Below are 9770 nucleotides of genomic sequence, written 5' to 3' on the forward strand. Positions count from 1 at the left end.
TTTTCCCTCTCTTTTTTTATTGAAGCAATAAAAAGAAAATAAGAAAAGAGAAAATATTATAAGTACATTCTTACTTACTTTTGTAAAGGAATAAAAAAAGAAGAAAAAAAAGTGCAGACAAATCTAGCATTATTTTGAAACAATGAAAGTAATTAGCTTGGGTTAGAGAATGGAATTAAAGATTTAATTTGCAATCTATAGTAGGCCAATCATCTGAAGGCAGTAATGAACCATAACAAAGCCTTAATATCAAAGTGATTACTACAAAGAAAAGGGTGTCAATGATTCTGCTTGACGACAATGGATCGGTCGTGTCCATTCAGAACTGCCACTTGTTTAAGATATGAAATAAAATATTTCACAGTCTTAGCGTAGGCCATTAGAGCATATCACAACACATGGGGTAATGGACATCTTGGCCTTAGAATGAACAGGGTCGGTCCTGTTTTCAATCTAGAATTTCATCTCTGGTTTAGTTTTTTTGTTCTAGTTTGAGTTCGTTTATTCAAATCAAGATCTATGTCTGGCTCTATTCTAGTTGTTATGTCCTATCATTCGTTGCTCGTTTGTCCGATCAAAAATCTTGATCGAGCTTGACTTGTCTTATACATCAATCGACTTATTGCTTGTCTGGTACACATATCTTTCACTTTCAATCAAGTTTTTGAATTTATTATCATAATATTAATCAGATTAAATAATATTAATTATTTTATTTTACAGTGCTTTGTAATCTTGAAGCATTATCCACTAAAACCAACTAGCTCGCACAAAGACAAACATGACAAATATAATAATGAAATTTTCTTCTCCTAAAAGAGATGCTTTGAAATTTGAAACAAAGAAAACTTAATTGAGATATCAAGATCTTAGAGGAAAGATTAACTGAACCATGAGTACTACTCTTTGTTGTTTCATGTATCTCTCTTTTCCTTTTTCTTTCTTTTTCTTTTACAAGGTACAAAAGTGGTGGGTGTGGGAAAGATTCAAACACTCAATTAAAGAAAATTAATTACTAGGAAAAACTTTGACTAACGTTTTTAAAATATGGTGTAATTTGTAGTTGAAAATCTGGAGCTGTGTAACCTGTAATTAAAATTCTACAAAATAATAATAGAACACGTAAAATAAGTTCAAATTATAACCATGTATATTTGACTAGTAAATTTGTACGTAGTTTTTAAAAGTTGAGACTCGAGGGATGAGCGATTTAGAAATATGAATTCAATGTCATTTATAGGTTAATAAATACACATAAATATAGGCAGAACTTCATAACTCTAGGGTGAAAACTATCACTAAATTACTTAAAATTTACCCATTCAAAACCAATAAAAATTCACCAAACTTTTGAATGCTTTTAATGGGAAGGATGTGTCTCTTTCAAAATTTGACCTACCACACTTATCCCATTAGGTAAAGTAGTGATGCATAGCATAGAGACAAAGATCTAGGTAATCTTAATCATGATGGTATTTTATTTTTTGAATTTAAAAGTTGTGGAGTAGAAGAACGAACCATCGACTTTTGGAATAATATTAAGATGTCCCCAAAAGTTTGAGATATTCTCATATTGACTCCGATTAGGATGGTATAACTATACTACATAGTTTAGAAGAATTGGTGAAGGTAAAAATATAATTTAATTTTAAATAGGTACACCAAATAATTACTTTACTTGAAGTCGAAGGTTCGATCTCTTACTTCTTCGACGGTTAAAGAATTGGAAAAAAAAATGTTTAATCTACGAGAGTGACAAAAAATTCTTCAAAAACGGGTCCCACAAGGACCTAATACCCCTTGTTGGGCAAGCCAAATCCCAAAATTGATTAGTGAAGAAAAAAATTGTCTTACTATCTTTTTTTCCACTAATGAAAAGTGTAAGGATGGATCTAAGTTTTTACTTTTTTCTTAATTAAAAAAGGATTTTATCAACTTTTCGCCTTGAAAATACTTTTCGATTACTTTAAACTATTTAATTGAATTTTCATTTTAAAAAGAAATCACGAAATTCTTTGAGTCTTCCGTCTCCCATTAGGGATTCTAATAAGAAAACTTTTATCAAATAATATATAAAATTCATATACCTTAAAAAATGTGGTTACTTTTAATTTTTCACTCTGTAACTCTCTCGGTTCTTAAGATAAAGTCGAGATCAATTCTACCCTTCAATCCTTATACCCTACTCTAAGAAAAAGTTTCGTGGTCATCCGATTCTATTATTACCTTTTTGCCCTGCCCTGCGTAAATGAAACACAAGTAAAAGACATGTCAAAATGAAATCTTAGAGAGAGAATATTAATAGTGGGGAGAAAAGTAGTTTGGGCACAGAAGAAAAGTGCCCCCAAAATTTCCAACATTCATGTGGAAACCATATATTAAAAAGAGAGAGAGAAGAAAAGAAAAAATAAATAATAAATAAATAAAAAGCCGGTTTGGACGGTGAAGGGGATTAAGTTAAACAAAAATCCTTAATTAAAGAGATTAAAAAAAATAAAGAAAAAAGACAAAAAGAGATTTGGCGAGATCTCCGGCGACTGAGATTATGATTAAATTAATTTTGAGCCACATGATTTATAATTCCAACCCTCGTGATGATGCAATCACCGCCGTCCGTAAAGATCCGCATATCCCACCGACCACGCTTGTCTAATTAATGAAGTTTATTATGCTCTAATTAATTAACTACACCCACTCACCCTTAATAATTTTTTAATCCTCAACTTGAGCAGCATAGTTCATCGGTTAAGATACTGTAAATCTTTGGTTAAAATATTATTTTTATTCTCATACTCTTACTTTTGGTTCATTTTAGTCCATGTATTTTCAAAATATTGATTTTGGTCTCTACACTTTTAAAAATCTTTAATTTTATTTTCAATTTCATTTTTCTATCATAATTTCAATACGTCACTATACTACTATATTCCTTGAAATGTAGTATGACTTTATATTAAAGAGTTATGTTATGTGTAGAATTTGTGTTGAAATTTTCGTAAATAGAGATAAAAATTATCACTTTTAAGTATACAAAGACCAAAACAAACATTTTATAAATACATTGACCAAAATGAATTAAAATCGAAAGTACATTAAATAAAATAGTATGTTAACTAAAAATCGCAATATTATATTTTTGCCCAATGCAAACTTAATCAATTATCTTATTTTAACTTTTTATTTTATTTTATATATATTGTAAGTGTTTCGCTAACTTCTTTCATGTGCGCCTCAATTAATCTCTTCGAGCATCTTTTTGACTTTACAGTGAGAAAAACTCCTAGGTTTTTTAAAAATTGGATAATTTGTTACTTCAACTAGTCTTCAAAATAATAATATTTTTTAAACTAATTAAACTAGGTTGAAATCCACTTTTTTAATACTTTCTAAGAGAGACATGAGTAAATTTTCGCTCAATTTTTTAAGAGAAAATTAGCACGAGAAGATAATCCATTTGAACCTTCTTTCTACTCTCCCTCGCAGTTGTACTAAAGAAATACTAGAGCTGTTTCGGGGAGAAATAATTTAATTCATTTTTTATTTTTAATCATTTTTAAATCATTGTTAGAGAGAGAATGAGAAAGATTCCGATTGGTGGGTTATAGGACCACTTTCTTCAATTCAAGCCGCCTAGCCAGGATTGGAACATGACAAAAATTTTGTCTATAATAAATTAAATTAATTAATATTCTAAGAGATAATTTGAGGAATAAATTAAATTTGAAAAATATAAGGCTGGTTTGGACGTTATCTTCAAAATACTCTTCTCTCTCTCTCTCTCTCTCTCTCTCTCTCTCTCTCTCTCTCTCTCTTTTTTGGGAACAAAAGTTTATTTGAATAATAATTATTTTCTAAAAGTTATTTGGCATATTTTAAATACTTTAGTGTATGTGTTCTCAGCACCTATGAGTAACTTTTTAAACTAAATTAATAGAATTCTTTTTCCTTTCGAAATTATGAGTTCTTAAACAGTAATTTAAATGTTTACAGTAATATGATTATTAATTAGTGTATAAAAGAATTGAATAAATTTTTAGTACCATATGAGGTGTAGATTCTAACTTACTAGCTTTAATTAGAAGTGTGATAATTAAAGAAGGAGAGCATTAGTTTTTTTTTTTTGGACTGTGATAATTAGAAGTGTGTGTAAATTTTGAATTTTGATAAATTCTTTACCTCGATCTTATTTATTATTATTATTATCATGAATATTAAGAAATAACTCACTCTAAAAAAACGTCATCAATTCTCCATCCCTATCAAACAAATTTTTTTTTTCTGAAAAGGAAAACAAACAAATATTTTTTAGTAACTCTTTTTGTTATGTTCGTATTTTTTGGTTAAAGAAAAATTAAAAGGATAAAAAGCAAATATTTTTTTATATTTAAGGTAGCAATAATATTTAAAAAAAAAAACAGTACCTTTTGGACTTTATGATCAAAGGATAGGTTTTAGATTTATTTAGGTCAAGTACCTAACTTTCTACAACCAATTAACTATTAATTTTTCTTAGTGGATCTTTCAAAAAAATGAATAAATAAAAAAAATAAATAGTTATTTAAACTCTATTTTGATCCCTTAAAATTTTCCAATTATTCTATATTGGTTGCTTCATAAAGTTTTAAATATTTTTAATTATTTTTTAAGAAGATTACATCTTTTATTTATTTACTTGATGAATAGATGTCTATTAAAAAAGTTTCAAAACCAAATATTCAAATTTTTGTTAAATAATTAACAAAAAATAATGTTTACACTTAGTTTAAAGCTCAGACTACAATATAAAATTTAAAAATTTAGATACTAAAATAAAATAAGATATTATATATAAAAATATTTAAGATTGTTTATAGTCATGGTGATTGGACAAGGAAAACATATATAAGTAAAAGAGCCAAAATATTATTTTGTAAATCTAAAATTAGATCTTGATTTCATAAAACTAAAGTTAACAAGATTTGAATGGATTAGATCACAATAAAATTATAAACCCTTCACTTTCAAATCTAAAAGATAAAAAAAATAAAAAAAAAATTCAAAGAACTCACTAGAAAAAAGTGGCACATAGGTTATGCATCCTAAATACTTAGTTTATCATATCTCTTTTATTATATTAAAAAAATTAATATTTAATAACGATATAAATTTTATTATAAGGATTAAAATGATCATTTAACCTTTTAAAAATGTTATAAACATTCCAATTCACAAAAGGGTTACTCGTATCTTTGATAAATAAATATTATATATTTTAAAGATTTATATTTAAAAGATAAGATAGTTTAATTTTAAAACCTATTTGAATTTTAGGGTAGTTTTGAATTTCTTTTTCTTTTAAAAAAAAGTGAAACGATTTTAAATAACATTATAATTCATTTTTAGGAAATAACATATATAATTCAAAAAGAAAAAAGACTATTTTAATTATTTCTATTATTGTTATATGAATCATTTAGTAAAAACTTGAATTTGAATGTACAAATATTTTGTTCATCCCTTTATAAGTAGATATCCACTTACAACACCTACCAAATGATTTTTTAAACCAAGTGTAATGAATTGTCAATTTTGTAAATGGGATTATTCAAATTTTTGTAAGAATTACTAATTGCAAAGTTACAATAGAGTGTTTTTGAAAAAAAAAAAAAGAATTAAAATAAAATATTTTAAAAGTTTAAGAATTAAAAAAATAACTGAAAATTTTAGAGATTAAAATAAAATAAATATAGAAGTTTAAAGGCTAAAATATGATTTTAATTTTGAAAAATTAAGTTGAAAGTTATTACGAAATTATCCACGACAACTTAAAGAATTGCGATTTTTTGGAATCATTTTCTAAATTATCTTATTTTTATATATTTCTAAAAGTATAATAGTCATTTTCTTAAAATTCAAGGTTTATTAGATTCCGATAATGAAAAATATATTTTAGAAAAGAAAATAAAAGTGGGTGTAAATGAAATAGAAGGGAAAGGTCGAGAAATGATAAAGACATAAAGAAAGTGATAATATATAAAAAGTTAGCAAATCAAACAAGCTATAACTTTCAATCACAACTTCTCATATTTTGATGTAATATATTTTCCTTTTGGGATAAGAAACTTAAGAAATGGAAAAAAAAAAAATTTGCTTGAAAAAAAAAAAGGAATTTGATTTTGTTGGGAATGTATTTGTGTATCTCGCTCATCCATTTGATATGACTATTTACGGTGGAAAAATTAAAATAGAAATTTTGAATATGATGAAAAGATTGGAATAAAGTTGATGCGAACTGAGCTTAATCAGTATGTCAATTGGTGTAAGACAAAGCTTACCTGATAAATCTTAACTGGCACATTGAGTCCCTTGATTGTGTCTATTTTTAGTCTTTTAATTTTAAAATATTTTGGTTATGTTTCAAAACCTTTAATTTTGATCGTAATAAATCTCTACTGTTAATATTGTTATTGAAATATTGTCACTACATATGCTGAATTATACTGATAGATAATTGATACATTTGTGAAGTATTTTACATAAATATATAGCTTAAAAATATAAATGTATATTCGAACTAGTTTAAAATTTTCCAAAATATCATAATCAAAAGCAAATTCAAACTCAGATGTAACATATAAACACTTAAAGAAAAGTCACACTTGGGAAAAATTGAAAAGTTGTAGCATTTTTTAACCTACATATTTATTAATTTATACTATAAAGTAAAAATTGTCTATATTCTTTTGCATCACATTTACCAAATAGTTACTCGTTAATCTATTCCGCTTGTTATGTCAACATTCAAGTAATAATATTAATAGCAGACTTATTAGATTTAAAATAAAAAATTCAAAGACGTAATTGGAACCTTTCAAAATTTGATGACTACGTATGTAATTTAGCCTAAAAGTTACTCGTCTATTTTCATTCTTGACGTGTACGAGAAGAGCTTCAATAAATGCAAATGAAGAAATGTTGTAATTATAATCATTCTTCCATTAAATGAATATTTTCGCTTTATTCTTTAGACCTTTTTCATTGCCTATCTACCATCATTATTAAGTCATATTCTATTTCTAACTTCATTGTCAAATTAATGAATAAAAACGATAATAACATGAATATCATATTAATTTTTTGTTAAAAAAACCTATAGAGATTGTATATTTAAAAATAGAAAAAAAAAATCTTAGGGGAAAAGAATTGATAGGAGAGTATGAATTCTTCTAGTTGGATGAAAATGGATATGCAAAAAGAGATCACACAGCCATACATTCAATGGAAAAAAAATGAAATAATTATTATACTCAAAAAAATGAAAGAGAAAAAAAAAAAGAAGGAAAAGAAAAATTGGCATCCATTTTGTTTTTCTTTCAGGCTTAAATCCAAGTAAAAATTTTATTTGTATTCATTGTAAAGTTGATTTCTATCTTTCTAAATAGTTTAGCTAATATATATATATATTTGTGAGATAAAAACTTTTCTCGTAGTTATCAGAACATATATTTTATCTATTTAGTTATGTTCGATCGGACAAAAGTCACCCCACTAAAAAATTTGGAGTTGTAATGCTAAGGCAAAAGACTAAAATGATGAAAATGATGAAATTCTATAATCCACGTTGGTGTCTCTTGTCCGACTTTGATTAATTTTACATCTAGATCCCTAATTTTAAGGGAGTTCACTTGAGATTTACTCTCATAATTGAGATGTTATCTTTCTAGTTTTTGTTTTTTATGCCCCGTATTTTTTTTACTCTTTGTCTCGTTTCGTGTCGTTGTCCATTTTCAAGTTCCTAATTTTTTTTTACCAGTCTTTTTATTTTTCCTTGCAATATACTTTACAAAATGGTGTGATTTTGTCCCAGAAAAAAAAAGTAATGAGAAGATTCCGGAAACAACATTGACAGCTTAGGTTAGGTTCATGCATCAAATCATAATCACATTCCCTTTCCCCCAACTCTCTTTCATTCTAATTAATAACATTAATTGTGAGGTTCTTTTTGCAAATACCCATATTAATTTCGGGGTTCTTTTTGTAATTAGGAACGTTTAGATCTTGTTTGATAACTATTTGTTTTCTAATATTAAGTTTATTTGGATGAATTTATTCTGTATGGCAATCGATTTTTTAAATGCATTTTTAATCTTGGTCGAGCTTTAAAACTTTTTCAAATTTAAAGAAGAAATAATTGTTCTCGATATTTTGTTTTTTTCCATGAAAGTTAGCTAAGAAATCAAAGAGATTTTAAAATAGTGAAAAATAAAATGATGAGATTGTAGGTAAATAAACTTAATTTTAAAATTTGTGTTGGAGATAAAAAGATTAAATTTGCTATGGATTAGTAAGTCAAACTTTTAAATTTAGTTATGATTTAATTAAAGGAAAAGAAGAAATCATAAATTCAAATATCCGAAATGTAATTTTCTTCGACTCAATTTTGCATTAATAATCAATGTATTGGGATAAGTCTAATTAAATTTTAATATTTATTAACGAGTGATTGGGTTAAATGGCTATTTTTCTTTTCTTTTTTTTTTTTTTGACAAAATATTTGAGTTTTTTTTCCTTATTATTTAGTCCTATTGTTTAAAAAAATTCAATTTATTCTTCAGTTGAGTTCCTCACCTGGTAAATGTTAAAATTTGCTATTAGTAAACTTAGTGGCATATTACTTAGATAATTGGTGAAAATTAGAGAGGTAAAACAAGGTCATCTAAGAGAATAAAGTTTCTAATTCCTTCAAATTTCTAAAAAGTTGGTTTAAATTTCAAGTTTTCTTCTCTTGATGAGTTACTTTCTCGTCTAAATTTCTGCAAAGTCACCATTATTATGGCGGGTAAGTTTATCATCAACCAATTTTAACTTTCACTAACAGTGACAAACTAAATTGAAAAATGTTACAACATAAAGGACTAAATTGAAAAGACACTCAAATATACTAAAACATTTTTTTAATGTGTTTAAATCTCACTTTGTCCTAAACTTCTATATTTATTCTCAATATTCATCTTAGTTCTTAAGCTTTCAAAAAATAATCATTTTGATTCAGGTCATTATTGTATCCTCAATTTTTCAGTATATGCTCACATCAAGATATTAATACACATAAATAACTGGCGACAAAATAATGTTGAACCCATTGAAGGATTAGGACTTAAAAGTATAGACATTTTTAATAGTTTGCATAATAAAATGAAATAAATTTGGAAAGTTAAAGGACCAAAAAAGAGAATTGAAACTTTATTCTTTTGAAAGCCACGTGAACATAGGACTAAAAGTTGTTTATTTGTGCATTTCCTGTTAATTTGTACTACATACATAGAGATCCAAATTATGATTCATATTCATTCACCAAGCAATGTACCAAATAAATAAATATAAATGCGTTATTGTTATCATCAAAAACATGCTCAAAATGAGGGACAAAAAAATCTTAGAAAGATTGAGCAAATTATGGTATGGACATTTTGGAGTGGATTGCAAATCAAATTTCATAATGATTCTGAAGTTAATAAAGTAAGTGTTAGGTCCAATGTAGGTAGTCAATAACACAAAGTTTTGTGATTAGGAGTTGAACCAACCTTACTTTAGAATGTAATTGACTTTCAGATTGCTTTTTCCTTTTTTTTTTTTTAAGCAAAGGTTGACAGGATATTCTACTCTCAAATTTTTTCAAATTGAATCAGGTGAAATTTAAAGAAATTATTACATGGTTTAGCGTGTCAAAATTTGTGTCATTTGATGTTTGTTTACACTTTTTTTTAACTATAAAATAAGAATTTTACCTT

This window comes from Momordica charantia, assembly GCF_013281855.1.
Source record: "Momordica charantia cultivar OHB3-1 chromosome 4 unlocalized genomic scaffold, Mcharantia_2.0 BLBB01000004.1, whole genome shotgun sequence".
NCBI lineage: Eukaryota > Viridiplantae > Streptophyta > Magnoliopsida > Cucurbitales > Cucurbitaceae > Momordica > Momordica charantia.